The 14,696-nt window shown below is 54.2% G+C and overlaps 1 protein-coding gene across 52 annotated transcripts in view; it reads right to left on the bottom strand.

The window, feature by feature from the left end:
- The window catches only part of Ncor2 (nuclear receptor co-repressor 2), a 162,646-nt gene that overhangs the window by 108,455 nt on the left and 39,495 nt on the right, over positions 1 to 14,696 (bottom strand).

Below are 14,696 nucleotides of genomic sequence, written 5' to 3'. Positions count from 1 at the left end.
GGACTTTCCAGATCTCCAGGACAAAGTTCTTCAAAAGCCCCTGGCAGCTCCAGCTCACAGCTGCTGGGCCTGTCCCTGGGCTGTGTGCTAGCAAGAACGGTACACGGCAGTGACCCACGAAGGGCCACGGGGTGACACAGTTGCTAAGCAAGGCTGCTTGGCTCCTCCTCAGCCAGAGACTGATTCAGGATGTGGAAAGGACACAGATGAGATTGGCCTGGTGCCGGGGTTGGGGATTTAGCTCAGTGGTAGAGTGCTTGCCTAAGAAGCGCACGGCCCTGGGTTCGGTCCCCAGCTCCGAAAAAAAGAACAAAAAAAAAAAAAAAAAAAAAAATGATGAGAGATTGACCTGGTGCCACTGGGGGTCGGGAAACAGGATGCTGAGGGTCACACTAGGGACAGACAGGACCAGACACAAGCATCCTGGACAGGCGGGCAACAAACAGGTCCAGGATGGAGAAAGGCCACCTTCCAGGCAGGAACCTCCATGGCTAACACAAGAAGAGCCACAATGCAGTGCTCTCGAGGATGGGAACAGAGAGAACTGCAGGAGCCAGAGGTCACAGTGGAAAGTCTGAGATAGCCCCGTGGTCCGGTCCTTCTCTTTCCCTAAGGCCCTCTCTTCCACATTGCACCCAGAGCCGAGGCTGGGCTGTATCCCAAGCGATGACACAAGAGGATGAGGAGGAGACCGACCAGACCCCTAGCTCCCTGTAATTTCAGCCTGGCCCTTCCTCTTGGGCTAACTGCTAACAACAGATGGCCTGTGTTATCCAGTGTCAGGTTTCATGCAGGGAGATGAAACATGGAGGGAGAAGATTGCAAGTCCAAAAAGCCACTGACCTTCCTACCCCCTTCCCAAGCTACCAGTGTGCACCTGACATTCCAACCCAGGCCCCAAGAAGAGTCATGTGACCTGGGCATGGCAAATCAGATGGTCAGAACAGGAAGGCGGTGACTGGCTAAAGGATGAACAGGTAAGTCATGTTGCAAACCCAGTGGACAGCCATCCCTGAGCACCCTGGGTAGGCGTGGCTTTGCTCCGATGGCCCTGGCTCGACTTTGTTACCATGAACTCTGGCTCGCACAGGACCTATCACCAAAGAGACGTATCACATGACACTTATGAACACAAGAACACTGAACCAAGAACCATGCCAAGAGCCACGGCTTCAGGGAGTGCAGTCCTTTCTCAGAATCTCAGCTCTCGAATTTCCAAAGTGTAGGTGGCACTGTCCCTACCCCTCAGGGTCAATGAGATGTCACCAATGTAAGGTACTTCCTAAATTTGCCTGTGTATATGCGTATGCGCGCACACAGACAGACATACACACACACACACACACACACACACACACACACACACACACACACACACAGACACACATACACACACCCCTCCTCCCAAGTCACACCTTGGAGACGTTCCTCAAAGTCAGTCCCTTTCCTTCAGTGTGGCAGCAATGCCAAACTCTGGCACATGGAGACCCAGTAGCACACAAAGCAGAAGGGTCAGAAGACAACACAGCCGAGCACGGTGCATGGACCTGTTCATCCGTCTTAGCAGGCTGAAGCAGGAGGAGTGCAAATTCAAAGGCAGCTGGAGAAACTAAGTCACACCCTACCTCAAAAAGCAAAAAGGAGCCAGGCTTGGAGGAACTCACCTTTAACCCCAGCACTGGGGAGGCAGGGGCAGGAGGATCTCTGAGTTCCAGGCTTGCCTGGCCTACAAAGTGAGTTGTGAGTTCTAGGACAGCCAGGGCTACACAGAGAAAGCCTGTCTTGGGGAAAAAAGAAGAGGGAGGGGGGAGGGGAGGGGAGAGAAGAAGGGAGGGAGGAAGGGAGGAAGGGATGAAAAGGGCTGGATACAGCTCAGTGGCAGTACTCTGCCTACAATCCTCAATGCGGCCCGGTGAGGGCGTGGCTCAGTAACAGCACTTGCCCAGCATATGTGAGGTCCCGGGTGAAATTCCCAACTTAAAATAAAATGATTTTTTTTTTATTACTAATTGTAAACGAGAAGCTCTCTGCCGCAGTGTTGCCTCCTGAATCCCCAGAGCCCAGGTAAAGTGTGAGCTCACACCCAGCGCTAGTGCACGCCAAGCCCCCAGCTTGCAGTAAGCCCGAGTATTCTCCACACCAGCTACATGGACGCCATCCCCAACCACAGTGAGTCTGTGGCCGAAAGAAAGGGATAATAAGCCGATAGCTCAGCCTGGAAACCCAGTGGACCCCCCATCCCTGAGCCCTCTGGGCAGGCATGGCTTTGCTCTGACAGCCCTGGCTGACGCTGTTACTTGCTACCAAGAAGTCTCACTCACAAAGACTACCTCGCACCAAAATGAGACACGTCACATGACACTTAGGAACACAGAGTGTGGAGGCCAACATGGCAACTGTCCTGGGCCTGAGGTAAGCGGCTGCCTTGGGAGGGGCTGGGCTAAACAGGCCTCCGCCACACCTCCAGCCCACAGCACCATCAATGCAAACCCCACCCCAAGGTTGACTAACCTGGGTCGCATGGTCCAGCACTATGCATACCTGTGGAGGGCTTCAAAACCACTATTTGATTTTGGGGATACACAGGAAGGCTGAGAGGTGGAAGTTGTCCACAATGTCTACCCTCTTGGCCAGTGGAAGTGGAGGGGAGGCAGAGAGGACACCTCCCTAAGCCACCTCTGGGGAACCTTGTACCTCAGCCCGGCCTGGCTGGTCCAGGATTCACAGGGCACCCCCTAGGAACACAGGAGCTACATGGTCCAAGGTCATCCTACCAAGTCCTTTCCAGTGTCCCCAAATTCAGGGTGGCCCTAAAGCCTAGACTCTATGACCTCACCTCCATGAGTGACCCCACCCCCATGAACGACCCCAACCCCATGAGTGACCCCAACCCCATGGGTGACCCCCACACCCAGAGGGGACCCCACCCCACCAGAGGGGACTCCACCCCCAGAGGTGACCTCACCCCTGTGAGTTTAACCCAACCCACTTTTCACATTTCTACCCTCAGCCGTGTTTGGTGCCAGCTTGGAAAACAAATACAAATCAGGAAAACAATCTGCTAGGTCCTCAACACCTGAAACACAGAATTACTGAGGATCTGCATTCACACTCCTAGAAGCTCAAAGAACTCAAGAGTCACACAGACCTGCCTGCTGTTAAGAACCACCCCATTCCCAACAGTCACAGGACGGAAACGCCCGCAGCGTGGCCTGCCCATTCAATGACAGCGCTTCTCAACCAAAAGGAAAAAGATAAAAAACAACACAAACAAAACAGACGGCACTAGATGACTCCAGGGATGTCACGCTGAGCAAAAGGAGCCAGATACTTAAGACAACACGGTGTGTATGTGTGACCAACTCACACAAATGTCCACGAGGGGCACAGCACAGGTCACAAAGGAAAAGGGCGGACACGACTGACAGGTTTTGTAACAGTCATGTTGTGAACAAGGAGGCAGGGTGTTCCAGGCAGAGAGGCAAAAGCCCAGGGGCGAGACTAGATGTTCTATGTCTGAGAACACCACTGAATTAGACGGAAGGAGGTCACTCAAGGCCCCACAGACTATGGTGAATCCAAATAGATTCTGTTCCAAGAGCAATGGGGAGTCCCAGAAGGTGACAAAGGGACAGTACAGCGTCCGTGTTTTGCCACGGGTAGCACAGCTGGCGAACCACTATAAACGTCCAAGCTAGAGACAGACTGTGGGATGAGGCGACGGCAACTGGGAAGGGAAGTGAGCAGATGGCAGAGCATCGGGTAGGAGCCAGACAGAAGCCTCGCAAGCTTGCGACAGGGAGGGCCGTCTTCACACACCTCATGGTGGAGTGGCTGCAGCCTGGTGACAGCAGGGTCCTGGCTTCACGGCCTGCCAGGAAGAACCTGTCTAGGCAGCGCCAAAGGAGAAGCCCGGAAGGCAAGAGGCTCTCAGGTGGCAATCTCAACAAGACCATCTCTGTGGAACAGTGTCGTTCTACAGGGGCAGGGCCTAGCTGAACCCAGGGTGTGCATTACTACAGTTACGGCCTCTGGCACATCATCCAAGGCCGGTGCATCACACATCTCAGGTGACACGTATGCCCCAGTCCCATTCCTTCTCCTCACAGTGCTGGCTAGCTTAACAGACACTCGGCAAAGGACTGTGGCCAGCAGAAAACGGGCAGCCCCACTGATAAAGGGCCCACCTGTGCCCCGCCCCATGACAGCAACCTCCTCCCAGGACTGCAGGCAGTTGTGTGGCCCTCTGAGACACAGCCAGTGGCCTAGTTTAGACAAGGGAGATAGAAGAATGGGGAAGAGGGAGTGACAGCCATGGGACACACTGTCTGCAGCACTAGCTTACAACGTCCTGGCAAAGTAGCACCCACTGCTATCAAACTTATAGTAGAACAGGAGGTGACAAGGTGTGGGGGCGGGGGAGGGGGAGCAGGTGTCCCAGAATTAGAATGTGCGTGGCAGTCAGAAGCCAGAGCTCATACCCACCATGGGGCCCAGGGACTCTGTGCAGGCTTCAGAACCCAGACTGCCAAGTTCCCTGAGCAGGGGATCCCAATAGGACATGGTATAGTCCAGTTCCCACAGATACCTAAAGCCTTGTGGACAGGAGCCACACTGGCCACACACTTTGCCTGACAGATGTGCCTCCCTGCTCCTGTGTTTCTGTGGAAGCCAGAAGTTGCCAGGAACACCATATTGCCACATGAGAGTCTATCCTCTGGCAATGCTTTCTCTAAGGGTTTCTGAGGCTCCTGACCAAACTTAGGCACTGGGGACAATTTTAAAAGCTCCCTGTACCCCACATCATCTCCCCACTGCACAGGGCTCCTCCTCCCCAGCCCCACCCCTGGCTGGGATCAAGTACATGGTCAAAGCAATGGAGAGTGAAGCCAAGTCACAAGTTCTTGGTCAGTGAGTAGAAATGATGGCAACGAGAGCCACCCAATCCTAGAGAGCTCCCCTTTCAACAGAGCCATATAAGCTATTATCCCAAATGACTGGAACAAGGCCAGAGGCTAACTCTACCCCTTACCCTGCTGTGCAGTCTTGGGCTAGGTACAGACTTCTCTGTGCTTCAGGTAGGAGGCTTCACGGGGAAGCTATTGAGTTGCAGGCCGGCCTTTACCTCTAGAAAGGCACTGTCCCCGGGGAAAGGCTCCAACCCCTCTAGCTTCCCTGTGGCCCTCACAAGGTCCTCCCCCTATCGTGCAGCAGCTGAGTCCCCATCATGGGCCCTGTCCACAGTGTATTCTCTGGCCAAGCCTTACACCAAACACACCTGAACCATTCAACAGATGGGGAAACCACAGCACAGAGAGGGGTGCTCCTCTGCCCAGAGCCTACAATGTCCACAGGCCACGGCCACCTAGGACTGAAAAACTCTGACGAAGCGTGGGCCACGGGTTCTGGTACTTAGCCACATGGGTGTCCCCTGGGCTGCAGCCAGCCACTAGCTCCTGCCAAAGCAGATGGAGTCACTTCTTCCTTATGGCTTTGTGCTTATTTTTTTGCTATTACGTGTGTGTTTGTGTGTGTCTGCACACACAGAATCCAGAGATCAAATGTGGGTATCACCCCTCAGGACACAACCGCCTGTATTTTGAGACAGGACCTCTCACTGGGAATTACCAGAAGACCGAGGCTGATGCTCAGCCTGTCACTACCTCCCAGGAAGCTATCACAGCTGGGGATAGAACTCAGGCTCTCAGGCATGCGTGGCGAGCACTTGACTGACTAAGGCATCTCCCCAGCCCACTACTTAACTTTTAGCTGGGGGAAGGGGAGGCTAAAGCACAGCTGGTGACACCCTGGCCATGCAGTTCTCCGGTCCCCACATCAGGTTCTCCCCAGCTCCTCCTCCTCATGCCCCAGCCACCCTGGGTGGCCTCAGGTTTCCATCAATCCCTCTCCTCCATCTGGCCATCGCCATGACCACTCTGCCCATAGACAGAAAGAATCACAAGGGGCTGGGATAGAGATGCCAGGGGCAAGGGGTCATGACACCAGCTGCATGGCCCTGAAGCACTCTGCTTACTCAAGGTCCTGGTACAGTGACGGAGAGAAGATCACCAAAGCCACTAGGGAAAGACACAGGCCCATCTCTCAGCAGGGACAGCCTGAGAACCCACATCCTTACAGGCTGGGTAGTCAGACTTAGTAGTCATCTCCCTCCTGTACAAGAGAGACTCAGAGCCCAGGTGACACATGAGCAGGGGGCCAGAGACAAACAGTGTCCGCTAGAATAGGGAAGAGGGGGTTGACGGGCATGGGGGAGGGGGCTTGGGGCAGAATTTCACAGGGCAAAGGCTCTGGAGATCAGCTCTGGAGATCAGCCGCACGCTAAGAAAGCATCCAACGGGGTAGGGGATTTAGCTCAGTGGTAGAGCGCTTGCCTAGGAAGCGCAAGCCCCTAGGTTCGGTCCCCAGCTCCGAAAAAAAGAACCCCAAAAAAAAAAAAAAAAGAAAGCATCCAACACATCCACGCCACGCAATTCAAAACACTGAGGTAATTATCACAATGTGGGCAGACGCACATGCAGGCACGAACACTCATGCCTCCTCCAGGAGGCCCCTTGATGCAACTCCCTCCAGGCCCCAGAGACTCCATACCCAGCATAATGAGCAAAAGGTCCCCCCTCAAACCCACCTCAGCCCACAAACCCTGAGGCTAGCTGGGCCTCATAATGCTTCATATCTGCTGGGCTACAGCCCACCAGCTCACCATGGGCCTAGGCTAGGAGGAGCTTTTCAGAACCTCTAATTCTGGGTTCGGTCCCCAGCTCCGAAAAAAAAAAAAAAGAATCAGAACCTCTAATTCAGGCCAGGGCCCCGCTTAGTCACCTGTTCACCTAACCACACATTTGCCTGCCTAGCCACGGGAACTACCTGTGGGTCCCCTTCTGGAGGAATCCAGGAGAGGTTACTGATGGCCTGAAGGGAACAGCAGACAGCCACACGTGGCTGTGCCTCTGCAGCCAAAGACTGCTGGTCACTAACTGCCCAGTTATTGGAGCCCTGCGATGCAGTCCCCTGGCCCAGCCAGCCCTGAGCTGTCTACCCGATCTTCCCTGATGGCCAGGAGAGAAATCTGTGGCCACTTGGATCCCAACCAAAGTAGCCGCCTGTGGATCGGCACAGACAGAGCACATTCACAGTCACTAGTGACGGCCCAGTAACTCGCAACGATCAATAAGAGATCTGACATCAGACACCCCTCAAGAATCAGGAGGCCCGGGGTTGGGGATTTAGCTCAGTGGTAGAGCGCTTGCCTAGCAACCGCAAGGCCCTGGGTTCAGTCCCCAGCTCCTGAAAAAAAAAAGGGGAAAAAAAAAATCAGGAGGCCCTGTAGCCAGGAGCCAAGGGCAGTAAGTACCCAGATACCCCAGACCCCAGAGGCAGTTCCAGGGTGCCCACCGTGGACCCCAGAGTGGACAGGGCCAGATTACCAAGGATCCAGGGAAGAGAGCCTAGACAAAAGACAGAAGAGGAGCTGCCAGGCCACCACGGCTCGCAAGCCAGGCAAGATTATGAACAACACAGAGCCAGGAACTGGGCTGCAATTCAGTAAAGTGGCTGGGAGGGCATGTGGAGCCCAAATATCCCAGGCAAAGCCAGAAAGCCAGCTCCACTTGGGGGCATCTCTCGATGTAGTCTCTCAAAAGAGGTGACTGCTCAGTTATCCAGCCTGCCACACGGGACCCCAAGACAGACCCATCTGTGCCCTGAGCCAGCCAGTTTCGCAAACCTCTGACAGCACCCCGCACGCTAGCAATGCCTACAACAGGCAAAACACTCATGCTAGGACCGTGCCCTGGTGACAGGTTGTGTAACTGACCCCCTTGCCCAGTGAGCCATCCAGCCGTAAGCTTCATGTACCCCAAATAGACACTAACTGATCAGCATCAGGCTTGTTGGAGGTCTATGCTGGTTCTTTCTACAGCCTGTGGAGGCAGACCGCATCGGGCCCAGCCTCCTTTGAGCACACTCCCTGGTAGCTACCCACAGTGCCCTATGGTTAGCCCGAGTCCAAGAAGCAGGCCTCAATTCACTATGTAGCTGAAGAAGACCTTGAACTTCTGATCCTCCTGCCCACAGCTCCCCAAATGCTGGGATCACAGGTGGGTGTGACATTATTGTACACCTTCGATGACCCTGTGGGCATGTCAGGAGCAGTGAGCTCTCCCCCACGCATGGGGCTGGTAAGTGCAAACTTCAAAGAGAAAGACCAAGCGCCTGGATCCAGCTGGGCCTGAAGCTCTGGCTAGTCATCCGGAACTTTTGTACTAAACATAAGAAGGGACAGAGAGTCCTCCCACCGCCACGGGGAGACCTGAGCCAGTTGTATCCTGAGACACTTCTAAGTTCCCTTGGCTCAGATGTCCAGCCTCCAGGTCCCTCTCCCATACAGAATGGAGCAAGGAAGAAGTGGTTAAATGAGCGTCTGGGGCGGGAGCCAAGGCAGGCATGCGGACTCCTGTCCTCACTACTGGTTGCTCTAACAGGCACATGGGTCTTGCAGACAGTGCCTGCTCCTCACAGATCTTGCAGATCTGGGTCAGTGCTCGGCAGCAGACATACTCCACTGCCCGGAAGAGACTGAAGCCTCCACGAAGGTTCTGTAGGAACATGGTGGCCTCTCTGCAAAGGGATGCCTGGCCTTGGGCGAGGAGCCCAGAGCTGATAAACAGGCCACCCTGGACAATGGGCCACACACCTGCCTTTACCATGCCCCTCCTCTACCTTGATGGGAGTTCAGTTCTCTAGAACACAGAAAGAGACCTAGCCAGGCGTGGTAGCGCACACTTTAATCCCAGCGCTAGGACGCAGAGGCAGGTGGATCTCTGTGCGTTCAAGACCGGCATGGTCTACATAGAGAGTTCCAGGACCACCCAGCCCCTGGTGGGGTTGGGCGAGAAGCCTTACAGGCGTTGTTTCCCCAGGTCTCTCTGCTTTTATTCTCCACCTGTGTGCCTGCAACAGCTCTAGTCACACAGTGGAGGAAGAGACTCTTCCCACAGGGCAATGCTGCTGCCATCCCGGGGGCCTAAGTGGTCGCCATGGTGACAGACCAACGCTCCTGCCATCTTGGTGGCCAGCCCTGTGTCTGACTCTCATCAAGCTCTGCTGGCATCCTACCCAGTCACCTGACAGCCTGCCCTGAGATCCCAACTGAAACACTGTACAGGTGCAGAGAGAGGTACAGAGAGGTTGAGTAAAGTGTCCGAGGTCACACAGCAGGCAGGTGGTGAGCCCAGGTGAGCCTACTCCCAATACTGGGGTTCCGGGCCAAGTCTTTAGTAAATTACTATACACAAGGGCGGTCCTTCAAAACACAGAAATGGATTCTATCACAGCTATGGAGGCCAAATGGGCTCGTCCCAGGGCAGGCAGGAAGTCTCTTCCATCCTTAGGAAGTCCGGGTGTCCTTACTATGCCCATGTTGCCCCATTCTGCCTCCTTCCTGAGACTCTGTCCTGATTATGATGGCACTGTACAGGGATGACGGCCACCCAGCAAATGCACGGTGATTCTATCTGCAGTCACCCTACGGAGACCTAATTTCTCAATTCTGTCACAGGATCTGGGTACAGACTTAAACAGACCCCTGCATGCTCTGAATTAAACCCAATCTCGCCTGAGGCTCCCTCAAACCCACAGCTAGGCCCTATAGTGTCCCCACATAGCCAGAAAGGCCAGAGCATGATGACACATGCAGGGACACCTAGGGGCACAGTCCTGGCCCAGCAGCCCCTCTGACTGGCAGGAAGCCAAGGTCTCATGCCCAAGGCTCTTGGGAGACACCAGTTCTGTGACTCGTCCACTCACAGGCCAAGAGGCTAGAAGTGGTTCAGGGAGAGGAGAGAAAAAGGCAAGCCAAGGACTCAGCTGGGACCTGTGTGTTGCTGTGTAAATGGGATAAACACACACACACACACACACACACACACACACACACACACACACACACACACACACGAACGAGGGGACATTAACCCTGACCTTGAAGGGTTCAGGGAAGTCCAGTCATGGTAACAGACAGGCCAGTCATTCCTAGCCTGCTAGTGTCCACACTGGCCATCCGTCTGGGACCTGGCTGAAAGGGCCTGCCATGACATCATAGGCGGGAAGGGGGAGAAGGAGGGGGAGGGGGAGGGGGCACTATGCTGGGAGCTGGGAGGAGGCTGGGCCAGGGGACAAAGGGCGCATTGTCAAACACGACTGGAGGCAGGGGGCGGGTCTTCTGAATGCTTGGCTCAGTGTGGCAGGAGAAGCCACCCCCTGTCTTTCAGAACAGGGCGGGTGGCCTGGGAAGTGTCTGAGCCAGGGAGAAAGCTTTGCCTGGGACTCGGGCCTCCCAGAGCTGCTCAGGGCCTACCCTGAGCCAAGGATAAGAACAGGGCTTTCTGGGGAGGAAGCAGGATAATCCCCTAAGCACTATCACCCTGAAGGCGGACAGACACAAAAACTATTTATCCACTTCATGTGTTGTGCCTGCTGTGTGTCTTCGTCGCGCTACTTAACCCTCTCTGAGCCTTACAGGGCAGGTTGATTCTGGGCTCAAGTGAGGTCAATGAATGCTCATGGCCCCCCAAGGCAAACCCACACTTCAAGCAAAGAGCTCTCCTTTCCTTGACCCCCAACCCCATCCCCATGACTTCTCCCAGGAGCTGGGAACCCAGCATAAACAAAGTGTGTCCTAGTTTCCCACAGTGAGTGCCACAGGTCATTGGCCCAGCCAGTCTGAAGAAGGAGGATCCTGTCTCTCCGTAAGAGACACAGACACCACATACATTCATACATGCATCATACAAACACATATATACACACACCCTACACATATACACACCCAAACTCATACCTCACACACATACATATGCCACACACCACATATATAATATATATATACACACATACACTCTACATATACACCATACACACACCACACATATTCTACACATACACCACAAACACTCTACATACACCACACACACGCACACACACCACTCTAAGCCGACCCCCTCAGTCTAGTAACAGGCCTGGCGTACTGCCCTTAGACACCAAGTGACAATTCCCAAGAGGCTATGCGCAGATGTGCAGCCGAGGAAATTATCAGGGCACAGATGGACATCTGGGGACCCATGCCCCAAGCACCTATACTGACACCTATAAACCAAGTGATGGCATCAGGAGGGCGAAGACTTTGGGTGGTGATGAGGTCATGGGAAGGACCAGTGTCCTTGCCACAGAAGCCATCCGTGGGCGGCTGCCTGAACCCCTCCACCAAGTAAGCCTGCGGCTGGAACAGATCAGCCCTGCCCTGGTCGGCACTCAGCCTGACCCTCACCTATTAGCACCTTCATAGTGGATAGACAGCTCCCAGAACTGAGGAGGGCAGGCTGTGCTCAGAAGTACCAGCCTATGTATGCAGAGGAAAACACACACACAGGACCAGCCAAGTGCAGAGGTACATCTAAGCCTCCTAATTAAGGGGCCACTGGAGAAGGAGGGGCAGAGCATCTCAGGGAAGGCCAGTGGTGCAAGTTCAAAGGTTCTGACACAGGACCTCATCTGGGGTCTCCAAGTGTCAACAGCCCACAAGCTCAGGAAGCTGGAGACCTCTACACAAGACACACGCCTCTCCAACCTCTGCCCAAGGAGGTAGAGGACCCAGAAACAAGCCTGCAGCACTCCACAGGATGGCTGCCCAGATTTGAGTAGGAAGCATTTCCTGTGTCTAAACACTCAGTCCCCAGGCGCTGGAGCTTTTAGGGCATGGGACCTGGCTGGGGGAAGTAGTTCATTGGGGGTGGGGGTGTTTGAACCCAATTAGGCACTGGTTCCTCTCTGCTGTGTTTTCTGTGTAAGCCATGTGACCGGCTTGTCTCAAAGTTTCCCCACCATGGTGGACTGAACCCATTAAACTGTGAGCCAAGACAATCCCTTACTTCCTTCCCTAACCCCCTTCTCACCCAGCATTTGGTCACATTTACAGAAGTCATAAAGGAGATGGCAGAAAATCCCGCAGAGAGTAGCCCTGAATTCCCCTCCCAACCCCGCGGGGTGCAGGTAACCTATGCAATTCTCTGGTTCACAGTGTCAACTTGACATAACCTAGTGTCACCTGGGAAGAGGGAGCCTCAACTGAGGAAATATGCCCATCGACATTGCCTAGAGACAAGATTGTGGGACATTTTCTTGACCCATGACTGATTTGAGAGGGCCCAGCCCATGGTGGGCAGTACCGACACTAGGCAGTTAGTTCATCCTGAGTTGTGCGTGAAAGCAGACTGAGTAAGTGAGCCACCTAGAGCAAGCCAGTAAGCAATGTTCCTTCATGACCCCTGCTTTAAGTCCCTGCCTGTAGGTTCCTGCCTCCTTTGTTCCTGGATTTTGACTTGGGGATATATGAGCCAAACTGGTTGTGGTGATTTACTACAGCACTAGAAACCCTACCTAAGACAGAACCACCTGGGTATCAAGAGTAGCAAGCTCAAAAGTGCACCCGTTTTAGGGGGTGGCCATGTGTGGGCTCTGCACAAGTCTCAGGAATCCCACCTAGAACCAGCAGCTCCTCAGAGACACCGTTCACACCTAAGGCCAATGACAGAGCAGATGAACCACTGAGACCACGCCAACGACGTAGCTAGCAAACCTCAAAGGCCATGCCAATTGTGGGACTGGTGAACCATGGAGACCACGCCAACAAGAAAGCGGGCAAAGTATGGTGATCCCACCAACAATAAAGCCTGCCAACCATGAAGACACTGCCAACGACGGAACACGCCACAGTGACGAGGCAACCTCTGAGAACTAGATTGTGCACACCTAACAGACAAACGGAGAAAAATCACACCGACCGGGATGGAAGGTGAACTACCCGATCGTGCCAGCCTCGGAGCGGCGAACAGGTGGGCCACAACAGCCCACCACACTATCTGATGGCAGGGTACAGCGTGAACACACTCAGCCTATGGCCAACAAGATGATCGGGTAGGTAATGTCCTCCACAACCAAGCCTGACACCCCAAATTCTACCCCTCCGACAGCATTGGTGGAAGTACATCACTAACGCCCCAACAACGACAGGATAAAACGTTTCCATTGTTTTTCGAGACAGGGTTTCTCTGAGTCGCCACAGCTGTCCTGGAACTCCCTCCATAGACCAGGCTGGTCTTGAACCACCTGCCTCTGCCTCCCCAGTAGTGGGACTAAGGGAGTGAGTGTGCCACCTTGCCCTACTAAGTGTAATAAAACCTTCTTAACAAGTGCTCGCTTCAGGTGACTACTGACCGACCTAACAGTCATACGAGCCCTGCAAAGCGCTGACCTCTCACCCCATCTGACAGATGGATGCCACCTTGCTCAGCCTGCAAGGCACATCAAGGCACAAACTCAGGACAGCCTGGTCTTGGGAGCCATGGTCCTGCCTTCACATTTTTTTCAAGGCACAAGGAAACTTGTGAGGCTGTTCTTGGGGGATGCCACTGCAAGTCCCCATGATCTTGGGTGCCCTCAGTTTCTCAAGGTCACAGCCAGGGAAAGGACACTGACCCAACCACACCTTCAAATACTTGCTGTGAACATGAGCGTGTAGGCATACACGTGTGCACGCATCCGAGCACGTATGTGCACACAAGGCTTGATGACCATCTGCTGACACAGCTCCTCCATCCCATACCTGACCCTGCTCTGGGCTTCCACGCAGGCTTCTCATAAGCAGGGACATCATCAACACAGGACAGAGGCAGCCTCTACTCAGACAACTCCCCCCAAGCAGACACGAAGCCTCAGAACAGTAGAGGCACGTGCAGGCCCCACTTCAGGGGCCCTTCCTGAAGGCTGGGGAGTCCCAGGAAATCTGGCAGTGGGCAGCCAGCATGGTGGCTTGAGAAAGGAACCCCCAGAAGACTGCTGCTGGCCAGACGAGAGAGGCCCTGAGCCAGTATCAGCAGCCTTCGGGGTCGCTTACAAACACAAAACCATTGCCACCCTCAGCAGAACATTGGTCTCCCACCCTAGCCCAACCCCCAGGCCATGCTGGGCAGTGTCAAAGACCCAGGCTCAGGGGAAATGGGACAATAGGCTTGCAGGGGAGGCCAGGTGAAGGCCTGTGCCAGCCCAGGGTTCAAGTCTCTACAAAGCAAGAATGGGGAGATTACTACCCCTGAACACCACCCAGCACTGTAGCCCCTGGGGCTCCTACTGCTCCTTCAAGGCACACCTGGAGGGTGAGGAGTTCTAGGGCTTGACCAAGGTGATACGTCCTACAAGGCTCAGAGCACCCCTTGAATTTCCATTTGACCCTCCACAACTCCATTAACACTGTTACTCCAAGATGGCACGAACCCACTGTTGTCACTGTCACCCTCACCAGCAACCACAACCCTAGTTAGTACCACAAACACACCCTGGGCCAGAGAACTTTGTCACCTTTAAACCACATGACTTGATAAAATGCCCACTTGTCAGATGGGAAGACTGAGACTCCAAAACAGGAAGTGGCTTGCCGGGGTCCTCTAACTTGAGTCCTGCTCCAGAGCCTACTCAAAAAATGCTATTCCTATTACCTCCACTCCCGTGCGGCCCCGTCACTTCTCTCTACACTCAGGGAAGCAAGGCGGATAGTTAAGGTGCCACACTGAAAGCTACAGAACAGGAAACTGGATTGAATGAACAGCCAGGGTCACAGGCAAATG

Source organism: Rattus norvegicus, chromosome 12 (assembly GCF_021556685.1).
Source record: "Rattus norvegicus strain SHRSP/BbbUtx chromosome 12, alternate assembly SHRSP_T2T, whole genome shotgun sequence".
Classification (NCBI taxonomy): Eukaryota; Metazoa; Chordata; class Mammalia; order Rodentia; family Muridae; genus Rattus; species Rattus norvegicus.
Note: the sequence above shows the minus strand (reverse complement) of the source record. Positions and strands in the feature narration are given on the sequence as shown.